This window comes from Oryx dammah, unplaced genomic scaffold (genome assembly GCF_014754425.2).
Source record: "Oryx dammah isolate SB20612 unplaced genomic scaffold, SCBI_Odam_1.1 HiC_scaffold_23, whole genome shotgun sequence".
NCBI classification, from domain to species: Eukaryota; Metazoa; Chordata; class Mammalia; order Artiodactyla; family Bovidae; genus Oryx; species Oryx dammah.
This window is the reverse complement of record NW_024070207.1, coordinates 61,335,414-61,357,881: the sequence shown is the minus strand read 5'-3', so window position 1 is coordinate 61,357,881 and position 22,468 is coordinate 61,335,414.

The window sequence follows — 22,468 nt, the reverse complement described above, 5'->3', positions numbered from 1 at the left end:
TCTAGTTGTTTTAGGTATAAGGTTATGTTTATTTGAGATTTTCTTGAGATAAAATTATATTACTATAAACTTCCCTCTTTAGACCTGTTTTTGGGGAATTTCCCATTCATCCAGTGGGTAAGATGTGATGCTCCAACTGCTGTGAGCCCAGGTTCAATTCCTGGTCAAGAAACTAAGATAGCACAAGCTATAGGGTATGTCCAAAAAATAAATAAATAAAATTTTAAAACAAAGCAAAACTACTTTGGTTCTGTCTCATAGGATTTTGGTTTTCATGTTTTCATTATCATTTGTCTCTAGATCATTTTTATTTCCTCTTTGATTTCTTCAGTGACCCAGTGTTTATTTAATAACATATGCTTAGCCTCTATGTGTTTATGTTTTTAATAGTTTTTTTCCTATAATTGATTTCTAATCTCATCGTGTTGTGATTGGAATACATGCTTAGTATGATTTCAGTTTTCTTAAATTTATCAAAGTTTGATTTGTCACCCAATATATGATCTGTTCTGAAGAATGTTCCATGTGCACTTGAGAAGAATATGTATCCTGCTGCTTTCAGATGTAATGTCCTATAAATATCAGTTAAGTCTATCTGATCTAATGTGTCATTCAAGTCTTGTGTTTTCTTATTAATTTTCTGTCAAGATGAAGTGCCCATTGGTTTAAGTGGGGTATTACCATCCCACACTATTATTCTTTAACTGTTAGTTTCCCATTTTATGGCTGTTAGCATTTCCTTTATATATTAAGGTGTTCCTATGTTGGGTTCCTATATTTTTCAATTGCTATATCTTCTCTTTTTGATCCTTTGATCATTTTTTAGTATCCTTCCTTGTCTTCTGTAACACTGTTTATAACAGTCTTTAGTATAAAATCTATTTATCTAATATGAGTGTTGCTACTCTAGCTTTCTTTTGATTTTGATTTGCATGGAATCTTTTTCCAACCTCTCACTTTCAGACTGTATGTGTCCCTAGATCTGAAGTGGGTCTCTTGTAGAAAACATAAATACAGGCATTACTTTTTGGATCTATTCAGCCATTCTCTGTCTTTTGGTCATTTAATCCATTCACATTTAAAGTAATTATCAAGATTTATGTTCCTATTGCCATTTTCTTAATTGTTTTGGGTTTGCTTTTGTAGGTCTTTTTCTTCCCGTCCTCTTTTGTTCTCTTCTCTTCTGGTTTGATGACCATGTTTAATGTTGTGTTTGGGTTGCTTTTTGTTTTTCGTGTGTATATCGAGTGTATTTTTGTTTTGCATTTCCAATGAGGTTTCGATGCAGCAGTCTATAAATATATACAAGTTTGGTTTTAGTTTCTGGTCTCTTAGTTTCAAATGCTGCTTTGATGGTGCTGAATTCTCTTAGCTTTTGCTTGTCTGTAAAGGTTTTAATTTCTACATCACATCTGAATGAGAGCATTGCTAGTTAGATTTTTCTTGGCTGTAGTTTTCTTTCCTTCATCAATTTAAATATATCTTGCCACTCCCTTTTGGCCTGCAGAGTTTTTGGTGAAAAATTAGCTGATAACCTTATGTGGGTTCCCTTGTATATTATTTCCTAATTTTCCCTTGTTGTTTTTAATCTTTTTCTTTGTATTTAATTTTTTATCAGTTTGATTAATATGTCTCAGTGTGTTCTTCATTGTATTTAACCTGTATGGGACTCTCTGTGCTTCCTGAGCTTGGGTGACTATTTCCTTTCCCATATGTGAGAAGTTTTTTACTATAATCCCTTCAGATATTTTCTTAGGCCCTGTCTCTCTTTTTTTCCCTTCTTCTGAGACCCCTATTATGTGGATGTTGGTATGTTTAATGTTGTCCCAGAGATCTCTTAGACTGTCCTCATTTCTTTTCATTCTTTTTTTTTTGTTGTTGTTGTTGTTCTGTGGCAGTGATTCTGTGTTCCAGATCATTTGTTTGTTCTTTTGCCTCAGTTATTCTGCTGTCTAATCCTTTGTTTGCACTTAGCTTTTTTGTAAACACTTCTTGTATCTTTTCAATCTGTGCCTTCATTCTTTTTCTGAGATTTTGGATTATCTTTATTAACATTATTCTGAATTCATTTTCAAGTAGATTGCCTGTCTCCTCTGTATTTAGTTGTTGGTTTTTATTTTGTTCCTTCATATGCAGTATATATTTTTTATCATCTCATTTTTTCTAACTTACTAGATTTAAGGGCCTAGATCTGATAGATAGAGTGCATGATGAACTATGGAATGAGGTTCGTAACATTGTACAGAAGACAGGGATCAAGACCATCCAATGGAAAAGAAATGCAAAAAAGCAAAATGGCTGTCTGAGGAAGCCTTACAAATGGCTGTGAAAAGAAGAGAAGCAAAAAGCCAAGGAGAAAAGGAAAGATATAAGCATCTGAATGCAGAGTTCCAAAGAATAGCAAGAAGAGATAAGAAAGCCTTCTTCAGTGATCAATGCAAAGAAATAGAGGAAAAGAACAGAACAGGAAAGACTAGAGATCTCTTCAAAAAAATTAGAGATACCAAGAAAACATTTCATGCAAAGATGGGCTCGATAAAGGACAGAAATTGTATGGACCTAACAGAAGCAGAAAATATTAAGAAGAGATGGCAAGAATACACAGAAGAACTGTACAAAAAGATCTTCATGACCCGAATAATCACCATGGTGTGATCCCTCATTATAGCCAGACATCCTGGAATATGAAGTCAAGTGGGCCTTACACTTAGAAAGCATCACTACGAACAAAGCTAGTGGAGGTAATGGAATTCCAGTTGAGCTGTTTCAAATCCTGAAGGATGATGCTGTGAAAGTGCTGCACCCAATATGCCAGCAAATTTGGAAAACTCAGCAGGGGGCACAGGACTGGAAAAGGTCAGTTTTCATTCCAATTCCAAAGAAAGGCAATGCCAAAGAATGCTCAAACTACTGTACAATTGCTTTATTGACTATGTATGCCAAAGCCTTTGACTGTGTGGATCACAATAAACTGTGGAGAATTCTGAGAGAGGTGGGAACACCAGACCACCTAACCTGCCTCTTGAGAAATCTGTATGCAGGTCAGGAAGCAACGGTTAGACCTGGACATGGAACAACAGACTGGTTCCAAATAGGAAAAGGAGTACATCAAGGCTGTATATTGTCACCCTCCTTATTTAACTTTTATGCAGAGTACATCATGAGAAACTCTGGATTGGAAGAAACACAAGCTGGAATCAAGATTGCCAGGAGAAATATCACTAACCTCAGATATGCAGATGACACCACCCTTATGGCAGAAAGTGAAGAAGAACTAGAGAGCCTCTTGATGAATGTAAAAGAGGAGAGTGAAAAAGTTGGCTTAAAGCTCAACATTCAGAAAAGGAAGATCATGGCATCCAGTCCCATCACTTCATGGGAAATAGATGGGGAAACAGTGGAATCAGTGTCAGACTTTATTTTGGGGGGCTCCAAAATCACTGCAGATGGTGACTGCAGCCATGGAATTAAAAGACACTTACTCCTTGGAAGAAAAGTTATGACCAACCTAGATAGCATATTCAAAAGCAGTGACATTACTTTGCCGACTAAGGTCCATCTAGTCAAGGCTATGGTTTTTCCAGTAGTCATGTATGGATGTGAGATTTGGACTATGAAGAAAGCTGAGTGCAAAAGAATTGATGCTTTTGAACTGTGGTGTTGGAGAAGACTCTTGAGAGTCCCTTGGACTGCAAGGACATCCAACCAGTCCATTCTGAAGAAGATCAACCTTGGGATTTCTTTGGAAGTAATGATGCTGAAGCTGAAACTCCAGTACTTTGGCCACTTCATGCGAAGAGCTGACTCATTGGAAAAGACTTTAATGCTGGGAGGGATTGGGGGCAGGAGAAGAAGGGGACGACCCAGGATGAGATGGCTGGATGGCATCACTGACTCGATGGATGCGAGTTTGAGTGAACTCTGGGAGTTGGTGATGGACAGGGAGGCCTGGCGTGCTTCGATTCATGGGGTCGCAAAGAGTGGGACACGACTGAGTGACTGAACTGAACTGAACTGTATTTGTGGTCTCTTTTTCACAGGCTTCGGGATCGATCATAATTCCTTTTGCTTCACGTTTTTGCCCCCTGGTAGGTGAGATTGGTCCTAAGGGTTGTGCCATTCTCTCCTTGCTAGGGAGTTGGAATGGTGTTGTGACCAGAGCCTACCCAGGATGATCAGGGCCTCCCCTTTGCTCTGTGGTTGCCCCTGCCTTGTCAGAGAGAGGAGTCTGCCTCCTCATTGTTTTAGTGGAGGCCCCCAGATCTGTTTCTTTGATGTGTCTAATCTGTGGTGTGATGTAGGTGGCACTGGAGCACTCCCACTTGCAGAGGAGCCACTGAATATTCCTCCTCTGGGGCTGTTTACCTGTGAATGTGCTCTGTTGTGTCCACTTTTTCTCATTGTATGGTCTCACAAAGTACACTATTGTTGGCATTGCTCTTGGTCCCACCTTAACTGTGCATATGCCAGCAATTGGCCCTGGTGACTCTCTGGTATTATTTTTACCAGGCCACTGGCACAGATCCACTGAGGTCTGGTTCCAAGACTTCAGTAGTTGTACACCTATACCCACTGTGGGAGCTATAGGGGCAGTTCAGACAGTGGCCTGGTCCAACCTCCATGTGTACTTGCCCACAAGACCCACAGCTGCTAAAGGCAGACCCACCACAGCTGCAAGAAAAATTACTGTCCTTTTGGATGTTTGCTGGCACTCAATTTAGGAATCCATCAGTAGAGGTCTAACTCTGTGGTTCGCATAACCATGAGGAAAGATTTCAGCTCTTTTTCCTTAGTCACATGTCCCCTGAGGCTCAGTTGTGGTTTCCACCCAGCTCTTTATATGCTCCTCCCACTGGAGTCTTTTCTGAGTGTTTCCATAGCATATGAGTATGTCAGGGAGGAAGGCACAGGGGTGGTGATTAGGTGAGTGGGCCACCCAGGCAGGAGGCTGCTGGCATAGCAATTGGAATGGGCAAGCCAATCAGGCGGTAATCAGGATGTGTGGGTCACCCAGGATTGGGGGTGGTGGAAGTGGAGGAGGTGATGGCATTGGCACGAGAGTCAGCTCTGGTGGGATCTCTCCCTAGTGCCCATGGAGGCAGGGGCAAGCACATAAGGAGAAAGTTTGAAATAGTTGCCCTGCCTTTTGCATGCCACACAACAATGGTACTTTGCTTCTGTGTCAGTCCAGGCTTCCTCCACCAGCATTCCTATTTGCAGAGATCTTCATTCCATCTCCTCAGGCTAACTCCTCATAGTCAGTAGCAGCCTCTCCCTGGTTCTGCTCCAGCATCCAGCCCCTGTGTACACTGACAGATACCCATCTCAGGCTGGGGTGCACAGAGCTGTGGCACAGACAATCTGTGTATGTCTTACTCTGTCTTGCTTATCAGAGACTGGTTACTGGGCTCTCTTCTAAGCCCCCAAAGTCCCTGTTCTGTCCCATCTGATCCCCTCACCAGTGAGGGTCTTCCCTAGATGCAGAAACTTCTCCTCACCTTCAGCTCCCTGCCAGGAATGCAGGTCCCATCCTGCCTCCTCTCCTCTTCCTTTTCCCTTCTTTCTTTGTTTATGGTACCCAGTTACATGGGGAGGTTTCTTGTCCTTTTAGGTGTCCAAGATCCTCTGCTAGTATTCAGCAGGTGCTCTGTGAGAATTGTTCCATTTGTAGATATATTATTTATGTGTTTGTGGGGAGAGATGAACTCCATGTCCTTATATTCCTCTGCCATGTTGGAAAGTCCTGAATTAACTCTTGATTAAAAAAAAAAAAAAAAAACTATTTAAAAAAATGTCTGATGGTAAAGCAGCTATTTCACTGTCAGTTAAAGCATTTGAAGAGAGATCAAGAATCTTTCTGTTCTTGACTACATAAAGCTTTTTTTATTTTCTTTATTTCCTTTTTAAACAAAATTGAGAATAATGAATTAAGTGAATAGAAGATCTGATCTGTTACCTTAAGAATACTGTCTTCATCATTTTCTTAGAAAGTGCCAGCTATTTTATCACATTGCATTTAGTAGTTTGTTGGCACAGCTGACATTAAAGTAATTTTTAAAGAGTTCTGTTTCAAGTTTATTACCCTGTAATACACTTTAATGAAAAGCAAACTAGTTTAGCCAGCGGTATGCTATGCTTTCATAGGGCAGTTCCCCTTTCTTTTTTCCAGTATACTTGTCTGTTATTTTCTCATAGCTGTGCATATGGAATCAATAGGCTCTAAATGTAACCTGGCACAACTGGGTGCCTCGGCACAGTGGCCTTGCATTTTGCCCAGGTTTTCCTCACAAGCCTGAACAGTAGAAGTGTTTATTCACTGTTTAAAATCACATTTGGTGGAGGTGAAAGGAGCTAATTTCCTTCACTGGTAGTGGTCATATACCTGGCAGCACTATTAAAAATGACATTTTATTCTATCTGCTGTGTTCACTCCCTAATTCTTTATACAACCACTCATAAAAGTCTGGTAAAGAGCAAGGGTATGTATGTTTATATTTTTACACATACATACATATATGCATGCATTTATTGTATAGATAAGCAAACTGACCAAAGAGAAATCAGTGATTTTTCTTAATAAGAAAAGTAGCATATGGTAGAACTAGTTTCATTTTCTTACTCTTCCTAGTGCTTTTTCTGGATCATTATATTGTATAGTGCCAAAATGAATTGCTCAAAAGATTGAGGATGCCAAGGTTCCAGTGTTCAAGTATCTATTACTAAAAAGTGTTTAAATTTTAGTATTTTCATGCAGGGACATAATTGGTTTTTCTTGATAAATTGGATATATTCTGGAAACTATTGAATTTTAGATAAAAATAATCTGTGTATTTTTGATTTGTTTGAAATAAGAAAATACATCTACAATTATGCTTTTATTTTCTGAGTATTTATTACTCACTAATTTACTATAATGAATTATCCTTTTTTCATTTTGTAGAATTTCTATCCCTTATCCTTTAATTTTTTGGGGGAGGGGCTAATTCTCTTCTCATTTTTGTGTTACATTTTACAATAGTGATGCCGCCAAATTTCTAGTAAGGTTGTATAACATTGACTTGGGACTTTCTTGAAGCACTAATATGACAAATAATATGATTGCCAGAAGAAAGTAACATGTGGTATGCTATATTTCCTTGGAGAAGACACTGTTTTGTAAAACCTCAGACCCTAGGAATATCCATTTATAGCCCTTTGTCTAGAACATGTACTGAAGCAGTCATTTAGATAGCTTTCTGAATTTTGGAACACATTTCATAATAGTAGTGATAGAAGACCAGGCTTATATGTGATAAACAGTATTTTATTTGAAGCATCAACCCTTTTTATCATAAGGTCATTTTAAAGTGGCAGAAGTACAATTGCTGTCAGTTCACTTCAGTAGCTCAGTCGTATCCAACTCTTTGAGACCCCATTAATTGCAGCATGCCAGGCCTCCCTGTCCATCACCAACTCCCAGAGTTCACCCAAACTCATGTCCATCGAGTTGGTGATGCCATCCAGCCATCTCATCCTCTGTCGTCCCCTTCTCCTCCTGCCCCCAATCCCTCCAGCATCAGAGTCTTTTCCAATGAGTCAACTCATCACATGAGGTGGCCAAAGTATTGGAGTTTCAGCTTCAGCATCAGTCCTTCCAATGAACACCCAGAACTGATCTCCTTTAGGATGGACTGGTTGGATATCCTCGCAGTACAAGGGACTCTCAAGAGTCTTCTCCAACACCACAGTTCAAAATCATCAATTCTTCGGCACTCAGCTTTCTTCATAGTCCAACTTTCACATCAATACATGACCACTGGAAAAACCATAGCCTTGACTAGATGGACCTGTGTTGGCAAAGTAATGTCTCTGCTTTTGAATATGCTATCTAGGTTGGTCATAACTTTCCTTCCAAGGAGTAAGCATCTTTTAATTTCATAGCTGCAATCACCATCTGCAGTGGTTTTGGAGCCCCCCTGAATAAAGTCTGACACTGTTTCCACTGTTTCCCCATCTATTTCCCATGAACTGATTGCTATAGACAGATGATTAAAGTCGCATTTAGTTACTCTGAAGCTAATATAATTGGTTTCATTGTATCAGGAGTAAATGGAGAGAAATGAAGAGTCATAATGAATAAACATATTCAGATGCACAATCAAATGTTATAGGGCTAGAAGACATATATTTTAGGAACATTCAGTACTTAACCAGCTAGAATTCTATTTTTTAAGCTCTATTTAATTCAATTTTTTGAAATTAAGTATTTCTAAAATAGCTAATAAGCCTTTCACTGCAAAGAGGGGACATTATTATTTTCAAAAGGCTACCCTCTTTTACCCTGAATATTTGACATTGAAAAAAGGATAAAATTCATATAATTGATATTAGGTTTATGCATACCTATGCATAGATATGGAAAATTTAAAAAGAAAACATGGCCTCTACTTTTATATTATCATTCTAAGGACTATAATGGCCACTCCTACTGGCTAACATCTGGAAAAGCTTCACAAAAAATAGTAAATTTTATTTTGATTCAAAATCTGAGTAGAGAATTGTGTATCTTGACACAAGATTGACTCAAGATTTTTTGAGTTAATTACCAGTATAATGAGGATGCACTAAGGGTAGGATAGACTTATGGATTTGGTGAAAGCATAAAAAAAATCATGAAAAGAGAGAAATGAATACAGTCAGAAGATTTGCTTGTCTTTATTGGCTTGCTTCAAAATGCAGTCTCTTCAATATTCCATCCATTTCAGTCACTTGTGCCAGGCTTTCTTCAAGGGAACATTTTGATCTTTTTCATATGTACTTCTGTCATGGGCATGAAGTTATCAGTGAAGGATACTGAGAGTTTTGGAAATAAATTCAATACTCGTCCATGAGGTATCTTGAGGAATTATTAGCTTTGTGAGGTTTTAAATATAGTTTGGTTTGGCTTTTTATATTGTTTAAAACAGCTTGTAGTTTTTTGATACTTAAAAATTGTTAACTTGTAGCTTGGAGGAAAAAATAGTTATTATAAGGGATAAATAAGAATATGGATAAAGTTAACTGATATTTGTTCAAAGTATAAAAGTTATAAAGAGAACAACTATCACATATGGGAGGACTGGTGATTCATATTGAGGTATAACAACTAGAGGCTAAAGGCTTGGTATGCTACAGTCCATGGGGTCTCAAAGAGTCTGACATGACTGAGTGATTGAACTGAACTGACTGAAAGATATGCTCTGGCAAGGGTGCATTAGCATTTTCTCTTTTACATTAAAAATGGAATCATTAATAATCAAGTCAGGAGCACTGGCCAATAAGATGCCTGAATTACCTAGAAGTCATGAAATAGAGAAACTTCCTTTTTTTCCCCTTTTGCCTGTCTTTTCATTAACCTTTTTCTCCTTGGTTCTGCACTTATAATTAATTATCACTTTACATCAACATACATAATTTCATTAACTTCCATTCTATATACTGTACTAGCTCAGGTTGCAGGCATAGGTATTTAAGGCTTATGTGTGTGTTTATATGTCTATCCTTGGTCTAGTATGTAAGCCACAAATAAAGGAAATAATTTTTGTCACATTCATTTTCAGTAGGTTACTAGCCTCATACTCATGGATTATCTGTCTGGATCTACAGACACTAAAATTATGGGATCTTTATAAAAATCATTGAAAATATAATAGTGAACTAATAATTGAGTAATATTAAACATTATTATTGATTTAGTTATTTTGCTAAAAAAGAGTATTGGGTAGTGGGAGATAAGAGCCTGAGTCAAATTTGCATATGGGGGATTTTATTTTTTGTCATTATTAGATATTTCTATTGATTCAATTAAACCATGTTATACATCACCAGTTGAGCAAAGATTAAATAATAAAACATGCTGTTAATTCAGGTCCTTTTCCAAACTATCTTGTGATCCTGATATAAAACCTTGTGAAAATGGATGACCTGTAGATGAATTTTTCTCTGAATGTGGTGTGGCTTTATTTTGCAAAATACAGATGATTAATATGTAAACTAGAAAGTTTTTGAATACCTTTTTTAAATGATGAAAGTTTGGATACTACTCTCTTCTATTTCAAATTCTAGGTCTTATTTATTTATTTTTTTGGGGTGGGGTGAGAGAAGAGAAGCCTACAAGTAAGCAGAATGCATACATGTACAGATGCTTTCATATAATGAATTCATGACTTAGATTGCAGTACGGAGATTGAGCCAACATTTTTGGAAAGTTTACCATCAAATTACATGTTAAAACTAATGCTGTTGAAATCATAACCTCTTGTTAATGGCTTTTTAAACTTTAATTTTATTGGAAGATAACTGGTTTACAATGTCGTGTTAGTTCCAGGTAACATCAAAGTGATTCAGTTACATGTATCAGTTCAGTTCAGTTGCTCAATCATGTCTGACTTTTTGTGACCTCACAGACTGTAGCACTCCAGGCTTCCCTGTCCATCACCAACTCCCGGAGCTTGCTGAAATTCATGTCCAGTGAGGCGTCCAACCATCTCATCCTCTGTTGTCCCCTTCTCCTCCTGGATTCAGTCTTATGCATATACACATATACGTATAGTCATTCTTTTTTTATATAGATTATCACAGTATATTGTGTAGAGTTCACTGTGCTATATAGTAGGTCTTTGTTGATTATCTATCTTATACATAGTAGTGTATGTTCATCCCAAGCTCCTGATTTATCTACCCCTCACCATGTTTCTCTTTTGGTCACCATAAATTTGTATTTGATATTGGTAAGTCCATTTCTGTTTCATAATTAAAATTATATTCCACATGTGAGTGATATCATATGATATCTGTCTTTGACTTACTTCATGACTTAATTGAGAACAATAATCTCTAGATCCACCCATGTGGCTGTAAATGGCATTATTTCATTATTTTTTACAACTGAGTAATATTGCATTGTATATATGTGCAAAAAATAATAGAAAGATGAACCAAAAAAATAAAAATAAAAGAGAGCAATCAGTCCAATAACTAAACCCATCCACACTAAAGGCTAGACTAGCAAAAATACAATACCAAAAACATCGAGGAGGGGGAAATTAAATATAACAAAAATATCATAGAACTAGGAAAAATGAAACATTTATTTAAAAATAAAAGCATTTATAAGGGAAAAAGTAAGTAAAAAATTGAATAGTAAAAAAAAAAAAAGAACAGTAGGACACAACAAAAATGAAAGAGACTGTCTCTGTCAGAGAGAGAGAGTTATTGGTAGTAAGAATATTTTCCTGTGATCTTACTTGTCTGTGTCCTTGCTACACAGTGAGCTCTAGCCAATCTGCCTATACAAGAAGTCCTCCAATATTTCTAGTAAAGTCTCTGTACTTGCCGTGTGTTCTGTGATGTCAGCTCAGACTCAGAAGTGGCCTTATTCCAGCTTGTGAAAGGGAAAGTTGCTCAGTTGTGTCCGACTCTTTGCAACTCCATGAAGCCATGGAATTCTCTAGGCCAGAATACTGGAGTGAGTAGCCTTTCCCTTCTCCTGGGGATCTACTCGACCCAGGGATTGAACTCACATCTTCCACATTGTGGGTGGATTCTTTACCAGCTGAGCCACAAGGGAAGCCCAAGAATACTGGAGTGGGTAGCCTATCCCTTCTCCAGGGGATCTTCCTTACCCAGGAATTGAACCAGGGTCTTCTGCATTGCATTGAACCAGGGTCTTCTGCATTGCAGGTGGGATTCTTTACCAACTGAGCTATCAGGGAAGCCCAATACTTTGGCCACCTGATGTGAAGAACTGACTCATTGGAAAAGACCTGATTCTGGGAAAGATTGAAGGCAGGAGGAGAAGGGGATGACAGAGGATGAGATGGTTGAATGGAATCACTGATCCAATTTGGACCATAGAAAAAGCAAGAAAGTTCCAGAAAAACATCAACTTCTGCTTTATTGAGTATGCCACCTTGTACTTACTTCTTAAAGTCCACAATCAACCCCAAAGTACACAGCTTAAGGGCAATTGCAGGGATTTAATACACCGCTCTTGTGGCTGCAGAAGGGGATTCCCTTCTTCTTCATTGGTTACCCTGCCCCTAATGCTCAGCTTTGCTTTTTGCCCTATCATTGTTTGTAGTCCATTCTCCAGCGTCTGGTACCCACCCAGACAGGAGACGGCCAAAGCAGTGACAATTAGGATTCACTTGCTAGCTCGGGTCAGGGGGAGGATGGGATATGATAGACACATTTGGGATGTGCAGGGAGTGCCTGTAGTGGCAGAAACTGAGGGAAGTTGCTACAGCCTGCGTCAGCTTGTGCACTGTCCCAGGGGAATTGGCCCTGAGCCATGCATGTGGGCCGTGACCTATCCCTGCTCAGAGCTTGGTGGCAGCTGCAGTGGCTGTCACTTTCACCTCTGGGGTCAGAGACTGAAGCCTTGTCTTGCTCTCCATCTCTAGCACTCAAACAGATTTTGGAAGCAACCCACATGCCCATCCCTGGGGTCAGAAACCTCAGCCACAGCCAGCCCTCAGCCTCAGGTGCTCACACAGGCTTTTGCAGCAGCAGCGTGCCCATCTCTGGGGTCACAGACTGTACCTGCAGCTCTTATCTCATATTGCTCACACAAAGGTGGCATCTTGGCATCTGCAAGTGTGCAGTGTTAGAGGGTTTCCATAGCAATTATCTCTTGCCTCTCTGGCAGGCCTAGGCTTTTCCTTGGAATCCCTCAGCTGTGTCACACTAGCCCCTCAGAGTATCTTTACAGCAGTCAACCCCAGTCCTCTCCTTGGGGTGTGACCTCCAAAGCCTGAGCCTCAATACTCAGCCCCTACTCCCCACAACAGGTGTGCAGACAATTGTCTCAGGCTGGGAATTGCTGGTTGACACCCATCTCTGTGTTGAATTCTTTCCACTTTGCCTTCCACATATCTCTTGCTGTGCTCCCCTCTGAGGATCTGAAGCTCCCCCTGTCCCCACTCGTGAGGGAGTTTCTGAGTGTGTGGAAACTTATCCTCCTTTACAGCTCCCTACTAGAGGTGTAAGTCCCATCTGAATTCCTTTGTCTCTCTCTTTTTTTTTTAAATTATCTTTTGCCCTACCTTGTTATGTTGAGATTAACTTACCTTTTTAGAAGTCTGAGATCTTCTGCCAGCATTTAGGTGTTCTATAGGAGTTGCTTCACATACAAATATACTTTTGATGTATTTCTGGGGAGGAAGATCTCTATGTCTTATTCATCTGCCATCTTGAAACTCTTTCCCTACTTCTTTTGTCATTTCATGTTTTATTGATTTTTGTCCTCTCCCTTTTTCTCTTGAGTCTGGTTAAAGATTTATCATCTTTGCTTATCTTTTCAAAAAAGTAGCTTTTAATTTCATTTATCTTTACTATTGTTTTGTTTCCATTTCATTTATTTCTGCTCTGATCTTGTTTTTTTTTTTTTCCTTCTACTAACTTTGGGTTTTGTATTTCTTTCTCTAAGTGCTTTAGGTGTAAGGTTACATTGTATATTTGTGATTTTTCTTGTTTCCTAAGGTAAGATTGTTTTGCTACAGACATCTGTCTTAGAATTACTTTTGCCATGTCCTATATGATTTGGGTGTTGTAATTTACTTTCACTTGCTTCTAGGTATTTTTTTTTAATTTCCTCTTTAATTTCTTCAGTGATTTTTTGTTGTTTTTATCATACTGTTTAATCTTCTCGTGTTTGTGTGTTTTTTTTTTTTTTTCAGTTTTTTTCCTTGTAGTTCATTTCCAGTCTTATAGCTTTGTGGTTCAAAAACATGCCAGATATGATTTCAATTTTCTTAAATTACCATGACTTGCTTTGCAGCCCTGCATATGGTCAATCCTGGAGAATAGTCTGTGTGCATTTGAGAAGAATGTGTATTTTGCTGCTTTTGGATAGAATGCTATCTAAGAATCAACGAAATGCATCTGATCTAATGTGTCATTTAAGGCCAATATTTCCTTATTGATTTTCTGTGTGAATGATCTATTGATGAAAGTAAGGTATTAAAGTCCCCCACTATTATTGTACTACTGTTGATTTCTACTTTTATATCTATATTTGCCTTCTATATTGGGGTATTTCTTTGTTGAGTGCATATATATTTACAATTGTTGTATCTTCTTGGATTGATCCCTAGATCATTATGTAGTGTCTTTTTTTGTCTATTGTAATAATATTTATTTTAATCTATTTTGTCTAATATGAGTTTTGCTACTGCAGCTTTCTTTTTATCTTCAGTTTCATGGAATATTTTTTTCCATCACCTTACTTTCAGTCTGTATGTTTCCGTAGGCCTCAAGTGGATCTCTTGTAGACAGCATGTATATGGGTCTTGTTTTTACATCCATTCAGTCAACTTATGTCTTTTGGTTGGAAAATATAATCTATTTACATTTAATGTAATTATGTATATATAGTAATTCATATTGCCATTTTGTTAACTGTTTTAGATTTCTTTTTGTAGATTTTTTTTTCTTACTCTTTTGCTCCCTTTTCTTGTGGTTTGATAACTAACTTTAGTGTTGCATTTGGGTTGTTTTTACTTTTTAAAATGTGTTTGCCTATAGTTTATTTTCAGTTTACAGTTACCATTAGCTTTTGTTATAGAAGTTTATGTGTATAAACAGGATTGTGTCAAGTGGCTGGCCTTTTAATTTCAGATCCATTTCCAATATTCTGCCTTTGTGCTCTCCTTGTCTCATAATTGCTTGTTTTGATACATATTTGTATGTGGGTGATTTCTTACCTTTACTTTATGTTTGCCTTTACTGGCAAGCTTTTCCATTCATAATTTTCTTGTTTCTGGTAGTGGCCTTTTCTTTTCCACTTTGAGAAGTTGTTTTAACAATTTTTGCAAAGATGATCTTGTGGTGCTGAATTCTCTTAGCTTTTGCATATCTGTCAAATTTTTTATTTCTCTGCTAAATGTGAATGAGAACTTTTTCGCATACAGTATTCTTGGTTGTTTGTTCTTCCCATTCATCACTTTGAATATATCATGCCACTTCTTTCTGGCCTGCAGAGTTTCTGCTGAGACATCAGCTGATAATCTTATGAGAGTTCCCCTGTATATTATTTGTTGCTTTTTACTTATTGCTTTAAATATTTTTCCTCTGTCTTTAATTTTTGTCACTGTGATTACTATGTGTTATCACATGTTGTCCTTTGGGTTTGTTCTTCCTGGGACTCTCTCTGCTTCCTAGATTTGGGTGGCTATTTCCTTTCCCATGGTAAGAAAATTTTCAACTCATCTCTTCAGATAGTTCCTCATATACTTTATCTCTCTCTTTTCCTTCTGGAATCCCTATAATGCAAATGTTGGTGCCTTTCATGTTGCCCCAGTGATCTCTTAGGCTGTCCTTATTTCTGTTTTAATCAACCCTGGGATTTCTTTGGAAGGAATGATGATAAAGCTGAAGCTCCAGTACTTTGGCCACCTCATGCGAAGAGCTGACTCATTGGAAAAGACTCTGATGCTAGGAGGGATTGGGGGCAGGAGGAGAAGGGGACGACCGAGGATGAGATGGCTGGATGGTATCACCGACTCGATGGACATGAGTTTGGGTGAACTCTGGGAGTTGGTGATGGACAGGGAGGCCTGGCGTGCTGCAATTCATGGGGTTGCAAAGAGTCGGACACGACTGAGCGACTGAACTGAACTGAACTGATTGTAATTATAGGATAATTATTTACATATTGCGATGGTTTTTGCCATTAACCAACATGAATCAACCATAGGTATACAATATGTGTCCCCCAACTTGAACCTCCCTTCAACCTCCATGTTCTTATTTATTTTCATTATTTTATCTTTATTGTCTTTTATGGCAGTGATTACCACCGTTTTGTACTCTGCTATTGTTTCATTCCAGTGTGTTTTTCATTTCATGTTTTTAATTGTTCATTTCTAATTGTTTTTCAGTTCTTGTGTTTATTTGTTTTTGTCACTAAGTCATTTCCAACACTTTTGGGATGCCATAAACTGTGGTCTGCAAGGCCACTCTGTCTATGGGATTTGCCAAGCAAGAATACTGGAGGGGATTGCCATTCCCTTCTCCAGGGTTTCTTCCTGACCCAGAGATTGAACCTACATCTCTTCATTGGCAGGTGAAATTTTTACCACTGATCCACCAGGGAAGCCCCTTAGTTCTTCTAGGTCTTTGTTGATTATTTCTTGTATATTCTCAATCTATGCCTCCATTCTTTTTCTGTAATCTTGAATCATCTTCAGTATCATTTAAATACTTTTTCCATAAAATTGCCTGTCTCCACTTCAGTTAATTATTCTTTTGAAATTTTTTCTTGTTCCTTCATCTGAAACATATTCCTCTGTTGTTTCATTTTGTCTAATTTTCTGTAATTGTGGTTTCCATTCCACAGGCTGCAAGATTGTATTTCTTATTGCTTTTGCTGTTTGCCCCTTTTTGTATGAGGCTGTCTAAGAAGCTTGTGCAGGCTTCTTGGTGGGAGTGTCTGGTTTCTGCCCTGACTGATTCTTATGATGATTTTTTTCTGTAGGTAGCCAAGGCTGTGAAAACAGGTTCTATACATAATCAGGAAGTTATGCCTTTTTAAGGAACCATATTATTAGATCATTTGAATTATTCTACAGAATGTGGGACAATATGCTTTTGTGGTAGTCAGAATTCTAAAATAACTGCCAATAATGCATTCTTTTATATAGTCCCATGCCCTTAAGTTGTGTATAAGACCTATGAATATGATGCACAGTGACTCCCATGGTTTCTAATCATTTACCTTTTAAACAAGGGAGACTATCATATGTCTAATAAGTTGTGCCCTTTACTTAAAAGTAACACATTATAGAGATTCTTCTGCTGATCTTGAAGAAGAAAAGTACCATATTCCAGAGATGGTGAAAGCTTTTAGATGACAAGAATAGGACCTAGTTGACAGTTAGGTGGAAAGTAGGTACCTCAGTGCTACCACCACATGAAACAGAATTCTGCCAGAAATCAGTGAGGTGGAAAAAAAGACCCTGGGCATTAGATGAGACTTCAGCCTTGATTTCAGCCTTATGAGACCCTTAACAGGGTATCTAGCCACATTGTACCAGGAATTTTGACCAATAGATGATGTAAAATAATAAATGGTTGTTGTTTCAACCTTCCAATTTTGTGGTAATTTGTTATTTAATAATAGAAAACTAATAATACAGCTTTGAACAATATTTTATTTTCACAGTACTAGAATGTTATAAATTTTTGAACACAGATCCATAAATCCAATGAAATGATGGTTAAATAAATAAAAGAAAGAGGCTTTCAAAGTCATCTGTCAGAAAAACAAGGCTTGCTGTAGATGAAAGAAGAATGCTTTTTCTCTTTCCTTGTGTAGATACTAGGAAGAATATCTGCTGTTTAATTTTCCAGGGATCCAGAATATCAAGAGTATGTTTAAAGCACTTCACATCACTGGAATATTTTCTCAAGATAGGTCAGGTGATGTCTTTCTATTATGTACCCATATATTGGTCTAGAGGGTAAAGACCAATCAGATGTATCTGTATACAAGTGATGAGAAAATCATTAAATGATAGACCAGCAATATTTTATTTTTTCTCTCCAATTTAACATTTTTCAATAAAAGACTTATAGCCTTTTCATCTCAAATTCTACATTCTAGTAGGGACAGACAAGAATGAAATATAAAGATTGAACAAAAATAATCACCACATAATGTCAAAAGAAATTATAAAGTGCAAGGTGAGTTAAAGTGCTTACAAATTTCCACATAGGAGAAATACTATTTTTCAATTACTTTATTTATTTTAATTAGAGGCTAATTACTTTACAATATTATGGTGTTTTTTTGCCATAAATCGACATGAATCAATCCCCCCATCCTGAACCCCTCTCCACCCTCCCTCCCCACCCCATCCCTCTGGGTTGTACAAAAGCACCAGTTTTGGGTGCCCTGCTTCTTTCATCAAATTTATACTGTTGATCTATATTACATATGGTAATATACATGTTTCAATGCTATTCTCTCATATTGTCTCACCCTCACTTTCTCCCAAATAGTCCAAAATTCTGTTCTTTACATCTGTGTCTCTTTTGCTGTCTTGAATATAGAGTTGTCATTATCATCTTTCTAAATTCCATACATGTGTCTTAATATACTGTATTGGCATTTCTCTTTCTGACTTCCTGTGCTTTGTATAATAGGCTTGAATTTCTTCCACCTCATTAGAACTGACTCAAATGTGTTTTTTTTTTATAGCTGAGTAATATTTCATTGTTTATAAGTATGACGACTTCCTTATCCATTCATTTGCCAATGGACATCTAGGTTGCTTCCATTTCCTAGCTATCATAAACAGTGCTGCAGTGAACATTGAGGTACATGTGTCTCTTTCAGTTCTGGTTTCCTCTGTTTGTATGCCCCTCAGTGGAATTTCTGGGTTGTATGGCAGTTCTATTTCCAGTTTTTTGAAGAACCTCCATATTGTTCCTCATAGTGGCTATACTAGTTTGCATACCCAACAGTGTAAGAGGGTTACCTTTTCTCCACACCTTCTTCATCATTTATTGTTTGTAGACTTTTTGATGGCAGTCATTCTGACTGACATGAGATGGTATCTCACTGTGGTTTTCATTTGCATGTCTCTGATAATGAGTGATTTTGTGAATCTTTTCATGTGTTTGTTAGCCATCTGTATGTCTTCTTTGAAGAATTGTCTATTTAGTTCTTTGGCCCATTTTTTCGATCGGGTCATTTATTGTTTCTGGAATCGAGCTGCATGAGCTTCTTGTATATTTGTGAGATTAATTCTTTGTCAGTTGTTTTATTTGCTACTATTTTCTCCAGTTCTGAAGGCTGCCTTTTCACCTTGCTTATAGTTTCCTTCGCTGCGCAAAATCTTTTAAATTTAATTAGGTCAAGCTCATTTATTTTTGTTTTTATTTCAATTACTCTGGGAGGTGGGTCATAGAGGATCTTGCTGTGATTTATGTCAGAGAGTGTTCTGCTTGTGATTTCCTGTAACAGTTTTATTTTTCTGGCCTTATATTTAGATCTTTAATCCATTTTGAGTTTATTTTTGTGTATGGTGTTACAAATTATTCCCGTTTCATTCTTTTACAGGTAGTTGACCAGTTTTCCCATCACCACCTGATAAAAGATTGTCTTTTCGCCATTGTATATTTTTGCCTCCTTTGTCAAAGATAAGGTGTCTATAGGTGCATGGGCTTATCTCTGGACTTTCTGTTTTGTTCCATTGATCTATATTTCTGTCTTTGTGCCAGTACTATCTTGATGACTGTAGCTCTTTATAGTCTGAAGTCAGGCAGGTTGATTCCTCCAGTTCCATTTTTCTTTCTCAAGATTGCTTTGGCTATTTGAGGTTTTTTGCTTTTCCATACAAATTGTGAAATTATTTGTTCTAGTTTTCTGAAAAATGCCATTTGTATCTGGATAGAGATTGTGTTGAATTTGTAGATTACTTTGGGTAGTATACTCATTATCACTGTATTGATTTTTCAAATCCAAGAACATGGAATATTTCTCCATGTTTTGTATTATTTTTGATTTCTTTCATCAGTGTTTTATAGTGCTCTATATATGGGTCTTTTGTTTCTTTAGGTAAATTTATTCCAAAGTATTTTATTCTTGTAGTTGCAATTGTGAATGGGATTCCTTCCTTAATTTCTTCTCTTAATTTTCTCATTGTTAGTGTATAGGCATGTAAGGGATTTCTGTGTATTAATTTTATATCCTGCAACTTTACTATATTCATTGATTAGCTCTAGTAAATTTCTGGTGGTGTCTTAGGGTTTTCTATGTAGAAGATCATGCCATCTGTAAACAGTGAGAGTTTTACTTCTTTTCCAATCTGATTTCCTTTTATTTCCTTTTCTTCTCTGATTGCTGTGGCTACGACTTCCAAAACTATGTTCAATAGTAGTGGTGAGAGTGGCGAACACTTCTTTTGTTCCTAAGTTTAGAGGAAATGCTTTCAGTTTTTAACCATTGTGGATAATATTCACTGTGGGTTTGTCCTATAATGGCTTTTATTATGTTGAGGTATATTCCTTCTATGCCTGCTTTCTGGAGAGTTTTTATCATAAATGCATGTTCAATTCTGTCAAAGGCTTTCACTGCATCTATTGAGACATTCATATGTTTTTTATCTTTCAATTTGTTAATATGGTACACCACATTGGTTGATTTGTGAATATGGAAGAATCCTTACATCCCTGAGATAAAGACTACTTGGTCCTGATGTATGATCTATTTAATATGTTGTTGGATTGTTGCTAAGCAAACAATTTTGTTGAGCATCTTTGCATCTATGTTCATCAGTGATATTGGCCTGTAGTTTTCTTTTTTTGTGGCACCTTTGGCTGGTTTTGGTATTAGGGTGATGTTGGCCTAATAGAGTGAGTTTGTAAGTTTATCTTCCTCTGCAATTTTCTGGAAGAGTTTGAGTGGGATAGGTGTTAGCTCTTCTCTGAATTTATGGTAGAATTCACCTGTGAAGCCATCTGGTTCTGGGGTTTTATTGTTGGAAAATATTTTTATTACCACTTCTATTTCTGTGATGAGTCTGTTAAGATATTCTTTTTCTCCTGGTTCAGTTTTGGAGGGTTATATTCTCCTAAGAGTTTTTCCATTTCTTCCAAGTTGTCCATTTTGTTGGCATATAATAGCTCATATTAATCTCTTATGATCTTTTATATTTGTGTTATCTGTTATAATTTCTTGATTTTCATTTCAAATTTTTCTAATTTGATTCTTTACACTTTTGTTCTTGATGTGTCTGGCTAACGGTTTGTCTACGTATCTTCTCATAGAACCAACTTTTAGTTTTGTAGATTTCTGCTATAGTCTTCTTTGTTTCTTTTTCATTTATTTCTGCTCTGATTTTGATGATTTACTTCCTTCTACTAACTGCAGGGTTCTTCTTTTTCTAGTTGCTTTAGGTGTACAGTTAGGTGGTTTATTTGTTGTTTTCCTGTGTCTTGAGGTAGGATTCTATTGCTGTGAACCTCCCTCCTAGCACTGCTTTTATAAAATCCCATAGATTTGGGTTTGTCGTGTTTTCATTTTCATTTGTTTCTATGCATGTTTTGATTTCCTTCTTGATTTTTTCTTTGATCTCCTGGTTATTCAGAACTGTGTTGTTTAGCATCCATATGTTTGATTTGAAATATTTTTTTCCAGGTGGTTGATACCTAGTCTTACCATATTTTGATCTGAAAAAATGCTTGAAATGATTTCAGTTTTTTTAAAAATTTACCAAGGCCCCAAGACAAATATTAGTCAAATTAACAAAGATAAAACACAAAGAACAAATATTAAAAACAGCAAGGGAAAAACAACAAATAACACACGAGGGGATTCCCATAAGGATAACAGGTGATCTTTCGATAGAAACTCTTCAGGCCAGGAAGGAATGGCAGGACATACTTAAAGTGATGAAATAAAATAACCTACAGCCCAGAATACTGTACCCAGCAAGGATCTCATTCAAATATGGGGGAGAAATCAAAAGTTTTACAGACAAGCAAAAGCTGAGAGAATTCAGCACCACCAAACCAGCTCTCCAACAAATGCTAAAGGATCTTCTCTAGACAGGAAACACAGAAAGGGTGTATAAACTCGAACCTAAAACAATGAAGTAAATGCCAATGGGATCATACTTATCAATAACTATCATAAATGTAAATGGGTTGAATGCCCCAACCAAAGGACAAAGACTGGCTGAATGGATACAAAAACAAGATCCTAATATATGTTGTCTACAAGAGACTCACCTTGAAACGAGGACACATACAGACTGAAAGTGAAGGGCTGGAAAAAGATATTCCACACAAATAGAGACCAAAAGAAAGCAGGAGTAGCAATACTCATATCAGATAAAATAGACTTTAAAACAAAGGCTATGAAAAGAGACAAAGAAGGATGCTACATAATGATCAAAGGATCAATCCAAGAAGATATAACAATTATGAATACATATGCACCCAACATAGGAGCACTGCAATATGTAAGAGAGATGTTAACAAGTATGAAAGGGGAAATTAACAATAGCACAATAATAATGGGAGACTTTAATACCCGACTCACACCTATTGATATATCAACTAAAGAGAAAATTAATAAGGAAACAAAAACTTTAAATGATGCAATAGACCAGATAGACCTAATTGATATCTATAGGACATTTCACCCCAAAACAATGAATTTCACCATTTTCTCAAGTGCTCATGGAACCTTCTCCAGGATAGGTCACATTCTGGGCCATAAATATAGCCTTGGTAAATTAAAAAAAATTGAAATCATTCCAAGCATCTTTTCTGACCACAATGCAATAAGATTAGATGTCAATTACAGGAGAAAAACTATTAAAAATTCCTAAATATGGAGGCTGAACAACACACTACTGAATAATCAACAAATCCCAGAAGAAATAAAAAAAAATCAAAATATGCATAGAAATGAATGAAAATGAAAACACAGCAACTC